The sequence below is a fragment of the Mandrillus leucophaeus genome, unplaced genomic scaffold (genome assembly GCF_000951045.1).
Source record: "Mandrillus leucophaeus isolate KB7577 unplaced genomic scaffold, Mleu.le_1.0 Scaffold379, whole genome shotgun sequence".
In the NCBI taxonomy this organism is placed as follows: Eukaryota; Metazoa; Chordata; class Mammalia; order Primates; family Cercopithecidae; genus Mandrillus; species Mandrillus leucophaeus.
In genome coordinates this window covers 1,841,235-1,853,634 of record NW_012104020.1, presented here as the reverse complement: position 1 = coordinate 1,853,634, position 12,400 = coordinate 1,841,235, and the positions used below count along the sequence as shown (strand labels likewise).

The window sequence follows — 12,400 nt, the reverse complement described above, 5'->3', positions numbered from 1 at the left end:
CTTTAAGGCAGGGGGTTTATTGATATGGGTATCCCCAGGGCCTGGCCAGTGGGTGTTTGCATTTTTCCACAGAGGCAAAGGGTGGGACTCAAGGTGTTGCTCTGAAGGATGAAGGGAGAGGAGCTGAAGGATGACTTGAAACAATCCCGGCTGGCCCATGTGTGCGAGAGAGAGGAAAACAAACCTGGGAAGGGCCCAAGAAGGGCTAGTTCTTCTGCATCAATAAAAATGCAGTGGGCAGGGACAAAAGGTAGTAACTAGATCCTAGGGAAGGGGCTGACCCAAAGAAACTGACCCAAGCGTCAGGGCATTGAGTTCAGGTTGAAGCCAAAGCATATACAGCTGGCCCTGCAGTGCCGTGGGGGTGCAGCAGGCCTGGGCCCTTCATGTGTGCTGGACAGTAGCAGGCAGGAGGCGAAGGGAAGGAAAGCCAAGGTGGGTCACTCTGGGCTTTGGAAGGGAAAATCTCCCTGTTTGCATCCTTAGGTAAAAAGCAAACGTGAAGTGAGAACATGAGCCCCAGCAGGGACTGGCAGACCCTCTCATGGCTGTGGCTCCAGCCTTGTTGGGCCCGAGGATATGGCAGCTCAGGGGCATCTGTGACTGGGGTGGGGTGGGGGTAGGGGTTGATGGCCAGGGTCTCCAAGGAGGACAGTCCTCAGGTCTCTAGAACTGTCCTGAGTCTGGGGAGGTGGGAATGGGATGCAGATGCTTTCCTGGGTGGAGGGAGGGGGATGTGATGAGAGGCTGGGGTCCTGTCCCCAGAAGGGCAGCACTGGGAAGGGTCCCTGGCAGAGTCTTCTAGGAGCTGCAGTCTCTGAGACAGATCTTACCTCAGTCCTGGTCCTGGCACAGCCCCACCTCCATGATCTCCTGATACCAGGCCTGCAGCTCAGCATCCACCCTCACCATATCATCCCTTTGGTAGAAGAGGTGGACGATCTCCACACACCTGCCCAGGGGAGAAGGCGCCTGAGCCTCAGAGAGCAGGAGGCCCGGCTTCTGACCTGTCCTCCTCTTGCTGTGACATCTGCCCAACGCTTTCAGTGTATCTGGAGAGACCTCACAAGACATGCCTTCAGGACATCCCCAACCCTCTAAACACATTAGTGTCTCGTGGAAGGAGATGTGGGTCCTTAGTTCCAGGAATTCCCACAGTTGCTGCCATGCTTCCTCACAAAATCCTGTTTTGTCCCAGACCTCTGACTCCCCCGACAGCTCCCCTCACCTCCTCTCTCTGCCCCATCCCAGTCTCCTCATTTTCAGAACCACCCACTGTGTCCTCACTCTTCCTCGTCTCTCCCCATGATTGAGTTCTCTGCTCCTCCTGTCTGGACCTTCTCATTTTCACTTTGCTTTTTGCCCCATGCTGGCCTCAGGCCAGAGCTTCCCTCCTCCCCACCATGCCCCACTTCTCAGCTCCCCCTCACCCACCGGGCAATAATCTCCCAGGGCCTAAAGCATCATGGTCATGGAGAGCACGTGGGAGTCCCAGCAGGCCATGGGCAGCCAGGTCATCAGGACGACAGAGGGAGCAGCAGGTCAGCTGAGCCGCTGCCCGATGGAACAACTGCACATGGCCCCCTCCACCTGTGCTCACTGCCTGGGACAAGAGAGGTGACAGGTCTTGAGGGATGGAAGCACAGCTGGAGAATGAGGACATACTATAAATGGGGTTCACAGATGGGGTTTTCATATTTAAAGTCATGGCTATAAAAGGGATAGGGCTCAGGGGCTTAAGGTTCAGGACGTTCACACAGGTTGGTCTGGGAGATCTTGAAGCTGGCAGGACAGAGATTGTTGGATGATTAGGTGGCCTCGTGCCCCATTCCCTTCTTATCTTAGCAAATATTCCACCTTCTGAGATATGTTGGGGTCAGGTCCAGGTGTTGGTTTCCATGATGTAGTAGATATGGGGGATCAGGAGCTGGCAAGGAGGAGATTGGAGGGGTGGTTGGTGGAGACCATGCTTGGCTCTTTCCTGGTAGGGCCCGTCACATAGCATGGAGTCTTCTCCTCTCGATGCTTTCCTCACTGCTGCTGCCTTGACAGGCTGGTCTCCTGCTGCCCTGACACTCACGCTCCCGCTCGCTCGCACTCTCCGACTTCCCTGTGCGTCGTGCCCTGGAGTCAGACTGACCTGGATTTGAGTCCATGCTCACCTCTAGCTTTGATATTGGCAATGTAATAAACTCTCTGAATGTTGATCTCCTTATCTGTCAGTGGGAGGTGATAACCAGGTCCCTTATTTCAGGCACTGTGGTGATGTTTACGTCCATGATGTAGAGAGAGCATTTTTAGCACAGTGCCTCAGGTACACAAGTCCTCAAATAGCAGCTGTCATCATTACCTCTATTATTTCCACCTTGAGTACAGGTGCCCTTTAAGAATCAGCCCCTTAACTTTTGATTTTTTTTATACCTCTTCTATCATTCACACCCTTATAGCTTAAACTAGCCTCTGCTTATTTTCAAAGCTGTTCCTCCAATCTCTGATCATCCCACTCTTATTGTTTATATTGAAGTGGTGTTGAGTATGGTGCCTTCAGTCAGAATTCATGGAGCAAAGCCAAGCTATTCTCACCAAATCTTCCCTGGCCCCAGTTAGATACTATTAGGTTTCCTCTTTCCTGCTTTTCTTTGACCCTTAAAAAAGGGGTCCCTGATTCTCACATTTCTTTCTTTTATTCCTAACCTATTTGTGGCCAAACATGGTGGCTCACACCTATAATCCCAGTACTTTGGGAGGCCAAGGCAGAGGATCACTTGAGGCCAGAAGTTCGAGACCAGCCTAGGCAACACAGCAAGCCTCTGTCCCTAATTAAAGTTAAAAATTAGCTAGGTCCACAGGTGTAGTGGTGTATGCCTATAGACTAAGCTACTCAGGAGACTGAGGCAGGAGGATCCCTTAAGCCCAGGAAATTGAAGCTGCAGTGAGCTGTGATTGTGCCACTGCACTCCAGCCTAGGTGACAGAGCAATACCCTGTCTCTAAAAATACAAAAAAAGAACTATTTTGTCTTCATTTTCAACTGGTTCATATGCAGGGTTTATGCTGTTGGCATCTATCTAAGGTCTTTAATACCAGACACACGGGACCAGCCCAAAGAATACTCTTGAGGCAAAGATATCAAAGCAGCTCACATTGGCTTGAACCTGGAAAACTCCATGGAAAGATGGTGAATGTCACAGAAAACCCAAAGTCCAGATGAGGTGGGTAGATACCCAAGGATAAGCAACTAATAATAACAACATGGAGTGAGTTGGCTGAAGGTAAAATAAATAAATAAATAAAAAATAATAACAACATACCCAAGGATAAACAATAACAACATATTGCTACATAGTAATAGGAAGAACTCACACATCTCTCCAACTCATCCTGAGTCACGCTGTCTGTCCTGTCGTTTAATCCCTTAACAACCTCACAATGTAAATTCTGTTATCTCCATTCAGAGATGAGGACCCTGAAACATACACCTGTTAAGGACTGAGGACTCGGACTCCAACAGTCTGAGTCCACAGCCTGCACAGGTAACTTATATTTGCAGGCTTAGCCCTCCTCTGTGTCTTGACAACAACTCAGCTGTCTGCCATGGGAGGAAATGGTTATGTGAGGGAGACGGGTGTACAGGGGGCTGAACTAGTGAAGAGGGATTCTGAGCTGTGAGGGTGGCCTTAACCTATTCAACCTGGGCGTCGGATGGTGAGGCAAAGACAGCATGAAGGCAATCAAATCTAAGATTCCATATTACTGCCTGTCTTATCTATGTTCTCTCAGACTCAGAGGGACCACAACTAGTAACAGCCAGATTTGGGGGTGGAGGTGGTGACCAGCAGCAGAAACACAACCCAGCTGTCCTGCCTGCCAGGTGCTCACTTGCATCTCTTGCCAACTCTTCGAACTCCATGCATCTAAAACAGAACACCTTATCTTTGTCTCCCAAACTGCCTCCCTCTCCTGACTTTACTGTTTCTGACAACTGCTCTGGTTCATAAGCTTATATCATTTTGCTCCCTTTTTCTATATATAAAATGTCATAAAGATTTTGAAAACATGTTTAAGCAAGCCCAGGTTTTATTATGCTGCTTTCTGCCTGGCAATAGATACTAGACTCACTGTTTTATAAAATGTCAGTATTTCTAGGGAAGTACAACATGCCCCCTGTAGGCTCCTAGGTGATAAGGAGCTTACATCTCCAACAGAAGTTCTCCATTCCATCTTGGACACAGGCATGCTGCAGCTACTCTTCCCCCATCACCACGTATTTGATTTTTCTCTTCCATCCACCTGTCACTGCCATGCCAATGTCTTTCTCTACCTCTCTCCTTGGTCAGGTATGAGAAACCCGCTGGGCTGCTCGCCTTGCCCTTTGGTCTTCTACCTAAAGACTCCCCACTAGTGGTGGAACATTCTCCATAGATACTATAGTGATTACAGCTATTTCTCTTCATCTCAAACTCTGTTTCCAGATTGTGTTAGTCTGTTCTGCATCACTACGAGGGATTATCTGAGACTGGATAATTTACTAAGAAAAGAGGTTTAAGTGCCTCCTGGTTCTGCAGGCTGTATAGGAATCATGTTGGCATCTGCTTAGCTTCTAGTGAGGCTTCAGGAAACTTTCAATCATGGTGGAGGGTGAAGGGGGAGTACAGCAGGCATGTCACATGGAGAGAGGGAGCAGGAGAGCAGGAGCAAGAGAGGGGAGGCGCCATACTCTTTTAAACAACCAGATCTTGTGTGAACTCAGAGTGAGAACTCACTCGTTATTGGGAGGACAGCATGAAGCCATGATCCAAACACCTTTCACCAGGCCCCACATCCAACATTAGGGATTACACTTCAACAAGAGAACTGGAGGGACAAACATCCAAACCCTATCACAGATACTGTTTTCTGTTTTTTTCTCATATGTACTGCCTGTCTTTCATGATAAATGATAAATCTCCCAGTGCAGACGCAACACTTTTGCTTATTATTTTTGTTTTCCTACTCTACTCGAGACCCATTGCTAGAGAATTTCAGAGAACCACCCTACAACATGTACTGGATAAATGCTAAGTGACTTGACCTAATGGGATACCTGGGATCTCTTTAATATTTCTAACAACTGCCTGTGAGTCTATAATTAGTTTACATTAAATTAATTTAGACATTAAAAGTACAATCATAAGGCTGAAGGCCCTGGCTCAATTATCTGTCTCCTCCTCTTGCCTCCATTTACAAATTGCCATGAAGATTCTTTGCTGCAATATCATATGGATGTTTGTGAAATTTCAAGCAGCTCTGTTTACATGTTGTCCCAGGTGCCTTAGATTTCTTAAAAACTAGGCAGCTGTTGGGTTGTTGCTTTGGGACATGGAGAGTGGTAGAGCTTGTACCTTGAAGACAGGGCGCAAACGTGGGAGGCACATAATGGTGACGACAGCAATGACTTCAGCTACCAGATGAGTGTTCAGCAAATAGTATCGGAGCTTGTGCAGTTGGAATCTGAGTTTCAGATCCAAGATTTGGCCAGGAGCCAGGCAAGCAGAGGATCTGAGGGCAGGAACAGTATTGGGGTGGGAGAGCTGAAGCTGGGAGGCGGGAGCCAGAAGGAGGAAGAATTAAGCATTTATTCACCTCTCCCCCATATGGATGACGCTATGCTGGTGTTCCGGGGGAAACATATGGCTAATGTAAGATTATTGCCTTCCAAGTAGTAGGAAGAATGAAGACCCCTCCAACCTGCCTCTCACTATCTGTGGTGCCCTGTGAATGCAATGATAGGTTAAGTGCAGGAGAGAATGGTAGAAAGAAGCCAAGTAAGGTTAACGGTGCTTTGGGAGAAATGTCATGAGGGTCTGAGTCAGGACAGTAGAATGAGAAGGAGAAGCTGGATGTATGAGAACTGACAATTCCTGTCCACTCACTGTGTGAACAATAGGAGTGAAAAAAAATCATAAAAACCAAAAGGAGAAAACATGTTTAAGAGGGAATATTCAGTAGATTCAAAGGTCACAAAGAGGTTGAGTAGCCTCAGGATGAGAACAAAGAGATGCCGTTATGACTCTCAGAAGGTAGTTCCAGGTGAGGAAGGTCAGGAAAAGACAGCAAGCAATCACTGGGTGACTGAACACAAGGTAGACCCGCTGAGTGGGGGTAGCTTTGGGAGCCAAAAGCCAGGAGGCTGGGTCCCTGGGAGCAGAGGTTAAAATGAACACAGCAAAGAGTTGGCAGGGAGGTCCAGGGCCCTCACCTGGATGACCATGGGTAGCAGCTTCCCAGAAGGCTCCATCTTCACCATGACGAGGGCTGCAGCCTGGTACTGCTTCCCTCTTTGGATCACATTGGCTGGAATTCCATCCAGCAGGATGAAGTTAGCCTGAAACAGGGACCTGTTCTGTGGAAAGGAAGAGTGCATGGATGGTTAGAGTTCAAAGACTACACCTGGAGGGACAGGGCAAAGGGCAAGACACTTACACTCAATCTAGCTTCTTGCCATCATCCTCCATCAGTACCAGTGTTCTAGTGGCAGAGCTGAAGGAAGCATCCAGAGCATCAGGTCCAAGTCCTCTCATTTCACGGTGAGGAAAGAGGCCCAATGAGGGGAATCTTCTCCAGGGGCATGCAGCTTTTTTGTGATGAAGGGAGTTTTAGGACCAGTCCTGTCCAATCCACGCATACTAAGCTCTCCTCTTGCCAAAGTGTCCAGGCTTCTTTCTCCTTTACATCCCATTGTCTGCTACCCAGTATGACTGTAACCAGCCTTGTGATTTTTTCCTTACATATTTAATCATCTCCAGCACAGGACCCTGTACCAACGTGCAGTGGGTTACTGCAGCCTCCCTTCCTCTGATTCCTATTTGGTCTCTTCCCTTCACCACCTCTCCTTGCCACAGTCAAGGAGAGAACCATGGAGGGTAGGAGGTGACATCTGGAGTTCTTTCTCCAAGTGTACCCAAAGTTCATCCATCCCAGAGGCCAGCACCAGCCTGGAGGGCAGACAGGTGGAGCAGTACTAAAATATTAACAGGACTGAAATAAGTGGAGGGAAATATCATGACATGAACCGAAAGAGTCAACATTGTAATGATGTTCATTCTCCTCCAACTGATCTACATATTTAGTATAATACCAATCAAAATCTGGCAAGTTTTTCTTGGAAGCTGACAAAGTAATTCTGTAATTTATATAAAAATGCAAAAGACCAAGAATAGCCAAGACAACCTTGAGGAAACAGAACAAACCCACAGGACCTGTACTACCTGGTATCAGGACTTATTGTAAAATTACAGTAATTAAGATAGAGTGGTATTTTCTCAAGGGTAGAGAAACAGACCAGTGGAAAAGAATGAAACATCCAGAAAAAGACTCCCACCTAGACAATTGCTTCACTCATGACAAAGCTGGTGCTCCAGTGCCGTGAAGAAAGGATGACCTTGTCAAATGGTGCTGGATCAACTGCATATCCATATAGAAAAATGAATCTTGACCCCTGCCTCAAATCATACATAGCAATCAGTTGCAGAATATTTATAGTTCTAAATTGAAAAGCAAAATAATACAGCTTCTAGAAAAAAAAAAAAAAAAAACTTGGGAGATTATCTTCATGGCACTGGAGGCAGGCAGATTCCTTAACAAGACATAAAAACACTAGCCACGAAGGAAAAAAATGGATAAATTGAGTTACATTAAAATTAAGAACTTCATCAAAACCACCATTAAAAAGTAGAATAAGGCGGGGCATGGTGGCTCATGCCTGTAATCCCAGCACTTTGGAAAGCCGAGGTGGGCGGGACCAGCCTGACCAACATGGTGAAATCCCATCTCTACCAAAAATACAAAAATCAGCCGGGTGTGGTGGCCCACACCTGTAATTCCAGCTACTTGGGAGGCTGAGGCATGAGAATCGCTTGAACCCAGGAGATAGAGGTTGCAGTAAGCTGAGATCACGCCACTGCACTCCAGCCTGGGTGACAGAGCAAGACTCCATCTCAAAAAAAAAAGAAAAAAGAAAGTATGGCTGGGTGCAGTGGCTCATGCTTGTAATCCCAACACTTTGGGAGGCTGAGGCAGGCGGATCATTTGAGGTCAGGAGTTCGAGACCAGCCTGGCCAACATGGTGAAAACCAATCTCTGCTGAAAATACAAAAAAATTAGCTGGACGAGGTGGCACACGCCTGTAATCCCAGCTACTGGGGAGGCTGAAGCAGGAAAAATTGCTTGAATTCGGGAGGCGGAGGTTGCAGTGAGCCGAGATCACACCACTGTACTCCAGCCTGGGTGACAGAGTGAGACTCTGTCTCAAAAAAAAAAAAAAAAAGAGGAAAGAAAGTAAACAAGTCACAGAATGGGATGGTATATTTGCAACGTATTTATCCAACAAAGGAAAAATTAACTGGAAAAAGATAGTCCGATTAATCAATATGCAAACATCTGAAGGGATATTACATAAAGAAAGATATCCTAATAGCTAGTGAGTATGTAAAAATGCCCAACTTCATTAGCCATCAGGGAAATGCAAATTTCGACTGGCATCATTAAGTGTTGCTGAGGATGTGAATGAAATGGAATATTCACACATTACTGGTAGGCATAGGCATTGGCACAATTGCTTTGGAAAACTGTCTTGACAACGTATCTTAAAACTGAGTATGTGCATCACCTACAATCCAACAATCTTATTCCTAGGTATAATCAACAGAAAAGTGTACATGTGTGTCCCAAAACCCATGTTTGAGAATGTCCAGAGCAGCACAATTTGTAACAGTTCCCAACTAAAAATAAAAGCAATTGGTCAAGAATGGAATGACTAAATAGAATGTGTGTACCTGTAGAGCGTGACACTCAAGAGTAGTGGTTCTCCACCTTTGGTGTGCATCAGAGCCGCTTGGAGGCTGGTTAAACTGATTGCTGGGTTCCATCTGTCTAACTACAGAGAACCTAACTTACATTTCCCCTCTTAGTTGCCTTTATCAAAGGTAAGGATGTCTGCTGATCACCTCTTGAATGTTCTCCTCTACCACATCAGCAAGAGGGAACGAAAGAGGCTAAAGAGGCCCGGTTTCTCACTATTAGGACAAACCCAAGGATGTATCTTATGTCAGGTCAGTCCTGCACCCCTGGCTTTGCTGAGATGCTTATGAGCATTTCCTCACATAACCCTGACAATATAATCAGGGTACAATTATGGTAGCCATCCTTATCACCATTTTATGGAGGAGGAATTGACACACTGGCTGGCTGAATTGCAAAGTTCTAAAATTAGACAGTGGTGCTGGTTGCACAACTAATGTACTAAAGCCCACCAGTATACTATTTTTTAAAAATTAATTTATTTTTGAGACAGGGTCTCTGTCACCCAGGCTGGAGTACAGTGGCACAATCATTGCTTACTGCAGCCTTCACCTCCTGGGCTCATGATCCTCCCACCTCAGCCTCCCGAGTAGCTGGGACTATAGGTGCACACCATCATGAATGGCTAATTTTAGTTTTTGTAGAGACAAGGTCTTTGCTATGTTGCCCAGGCTGGTCTTGAACTCCTGGTCTCAAGCAATCCTCCTGCCTCGGCCTCTCAAACTGCTGGGATTACAGGTGTGAGCCACTGCACCCAGCCAAATTCTACAATTTTAGATTCCCGTCATGCCTCCTGAAGTTTCATGTTGGTAAGAGATTCCCCTTCACTTCTAGGGCTAAAATACTAGTGGACTGTTCATACGATGGTTTCTGAATGACACGTGACAGCTTTTCAGCACCTATATTATTTCATCCTGGGTTTCAGGACATCATGAGAAACACTTATCAACACCAAAGATACCATAATCTCCATCCCCAAACTACCTTGATGGTTACTGTTTCAATATAAACAACCACAAATGCAATCATTTAATTTCTAATTTATTATTAAATTACATACCAAAGCTTCTTCTATACAGTCAGAAAATGCACATTTAGATGAGAACAAAAATTAAGTACAAATACAATAAAATTGGTTCCAAGAAGCTATTTTAAAAGCAAAAACTTACAAAGTGCATTTGGAAAATAATAGGTTTTAAAAATCTGTATTGGCATTTTTTCAAGAGGAAACATCTTCCATCACAGGAAAGTCTAGTTGGAATTGATTTTCCTCCTCCTTAAGAGCTAACAGGGTGGGAATGGATGCAAACACTTTGATATTAAAGTGAGCTCTCAGGTACAGAGAAAACGAGAAAGATCCCTCAAGACCATGCATGGTTCAGCTTTGGGCTTCTTATCCACTAAACTCCTCAAAATTTACTTGCTCCTCCCTCAGTTTCTTTTTGCCTACAAAACCTAAGAGTACGCAGGTTTATAAAGGAAGAAACAAGATTAGTTTATTAAGACCGTGATGAGAAGTTCTGCATCTTTTTGGAGACCAGGGTAAACAACCCTTAACCTAACAGGAGAGTGGAACACAATGATTCTAACTTTCTGAGCAGAATCCATTTGTTCTTTAGTTACATTTGCCATAAAATTCACTGTAACACTAGACATGGCCAGTTATTCCCAACAACTTACATCTTCCAAGTTAGAAAACTCAATCCATTTCCAAAAATCGTACCTGACAAACGATCAAATGAGGTATCAGAAACCAAAAGGCTAGTCCAGTTCTTTAAAGTCATTTTCATCAGGTTGAGATCACTAACAGTGAAACAGAAAATTAATAGTGGGAATGCAAACCCAAGGTGCCTGAATTCCATAGAGGCCAAGAGCCACTGCATCAAAAGGCTCAGTATCTTTTACTATTCGGATGTATTCACACTCAGTATGAAAGAGCTAAAGTATTATTTGGTTCCGGGTATAAGGATTTTGCCCTCATGGTATCTCCTCTCATCACCTGTCTCCATTTTCTTTCATGCCTGATCTGAGTACCAGGCAGTACAGAAAAAGACAGGAGAATCATAGAGAAGGAAAGCCCCTTTCTAAAATGAGAGAGAGAAAAGGTGAGCAATGCAGATTACAGGGAGTCCTCCAGCATCATTAATAAGAATTGACAAGAATGTAGAGATTGCCAGGATAGATGAGCTAAAGCACTTGGATCTGAGTTTGAACTTGAGTGGTGAATTCATTAAACATTTTTACTAGAGTCATCAGTACACATTAAAACAAAATGTCAGAAATACGTCTTTTGGAATTTCCTGCCTTTTCATTGCCATGTCTTTTTTCTTTTCTTTTCTTTTCTTTTTTTTTTGAAACAGGGTCTTACTCTGTCATCCAGGCTGGAGTGCAGTGGTGCAATCATGGCTCACTGAAGGCTTGAACTCCTGGGCTCAAGTGATCCTCTGGCCTCAGCCTCAGTAGCTGTGAGCTAGGACACAGGCACTCCCCATCATGCCAGGCTAATCTTTTAATTTTTTTTGTAGAGACAGAGTCTTGCTACGTTGACCAGGCTGGTCTCAAACTCCTGGCCTCAAACGATCCGCCTGCCTTGGCCTCCCAAAGTGCTAAGATTACAGGCGTGAGTCACTGCACCCAGCCCTATTGTCATGGTTTTTCCTATTTTTTCAGTGAAATGAAAAGTTTTGAGTGGTTACTTAAAAGGATCAAAAAGGAAAGATTCATTATAGTAAGACAATAGTTGAGGGGGCATAACTTCCCCTAAGAGGCAACATATAGATCCAGAAGTAAAAAATTCCTTCTGACCTCCTGGCTGAGACTAGCATTAACAAGTAACTAACTGTTAGCCTCTGAATCTGGCAACTGGTCCATCAGGAGGACAGCAAAAAAGGAGAGAAAGCCAAGGTGGTTAAACAAAAAAGTTAAATGACATGGAGCTAAAAAGAGCTCAAATCCCTTCATGGGATCCACATGGAGCCCCTTCCTGTGGACACACACCTCTCTTCCCTTGCTGGAGGTTTCTTTCTGCAAAGAAACCCTAAGAGGAAAAAGCACTGGCCTAGCTGTCTACATGTGGCCCTTGGTCATCTCACTATGGGCTGCTGCATGGGGAGGTTAGTCAGACCTATCTGACACCAACATCTACACCAAGCCTTTAACTTCCTTGGAAGAACCGGTTTATTTTTAAAAAGAAAATAACCAACTTAATTCCATTACTTCACATAAGCAAAACCCCAATGGAAAGGCCCATCAGCCATCAACCTGGTTTGTTTGCTTGGCTGCAGTGAGCTAGACTAGCTGGTGTCCCAGTTCACTCTCACACAATCAGCTTTAATGAATGCAACAAAGAATCAGACCAGTAAAAAAGACTGGTAGTATAATTAAATAAATAACTTTATTTATGATACTTCAGATTTTATAAATGCCAACTACATAGCAAAGTCCCATAAATTCTAACCGAGACACAACCACCAATCAAGGCCCTTTGAAAAATCAAAGATAATAAAGTGTCAGGGGAGAAAAGTTTTGTTCTCCCAACAGAGAATTTAATCAATGAACTTACT

At 45.1% G+C, this 12,400-nt stretch overlaps 1 pseudogene; it reads right to left on the bottom strand.

Annotated features, from left to right (window-relative positions):
- Positions 1-834: 834 nt before the first annotated feature.
- Positions 835-10,621, bottom strand: LOC105547026 (annotated as a pseudogene).
- Between the last annotated feature and the right edge of the window lie 1,779 nt (positions 10,622-12,400).